Source organism: Myotis davidii, unplaced genomic scaffold, assembly GCF_000327345.1.
Source record: "Myotis davidii unplaced genomic scaffold, ASM32734v1 scaffold766, whole genome shotgun sequence".
Classification (NCBI taxonomy): Eukaryota; Metazoa; Chordata; class Mammalia; order Chiroptera; family Vespertilionidae; genus Myotis; species Myotis davidii.
This window is the reverse complement of record NW_006296846.1, coordinates 80,332-80,991: the sequence shown is the minus strand read 5'-3', so window position 1 is coordinate 80,991 and position 660 is coordinate 80,332.

Here is a 660-nt window from a genome sequence, read left to right as displayed (position 1 = left end):
GGGCGATTGGGCTGGCAGGCAGAAGTAGTTAGGGGCAATCAGGCAGGCAGGCAGGTGAGTGGTTAGGAGCCAGCAGTCCCAGATTGTGAGAGGGATGTCCAACTGCCAGTTTAGGCAGTCGGATACCCCCCAAGGGGTTCAAGATTGGAGAGGGTGCAGGCCAGGCTGAGGGACACCCCCACCATGCATGAATTTTGTGTACCTGGCCTCTAGTTCTATCTAATAATAGATAAACATGGTAATTGACCATACCTTCGCTACACCTCCCATTGGCTAATCAGCACGATATGCAAATTAAGATCTTTGTTGGTGGTTAATTTGCATACATAGGCTCCAAGCGGTGGAGCGAAGCCTGACGGCCCTGAAGCCAGTGGAGCAGCGAGGCCTCACAGCTCCGGGCCGGCGGAGCAGCAAGGCCTGACGTTTCCAGGGCCGGCTCTGGCCAGAACTCAGCCAGAGTAAAGGCCAGGTCCCAGGTGCCAGACTGGTGCCAGCAGCCAGGGGAAAGGAAGGCCTATTGCTCGAATCTCTTCGTGCAACAGGCCTCTAGTCTACACTAATAAAAGAGAAACATGGTAATGGGCGTACGACCGCTACCCTTCCCATTGGCTAATCAGCGAGATATGCAAATTAACTGACAGCCAAGATGGCGACCGGCAG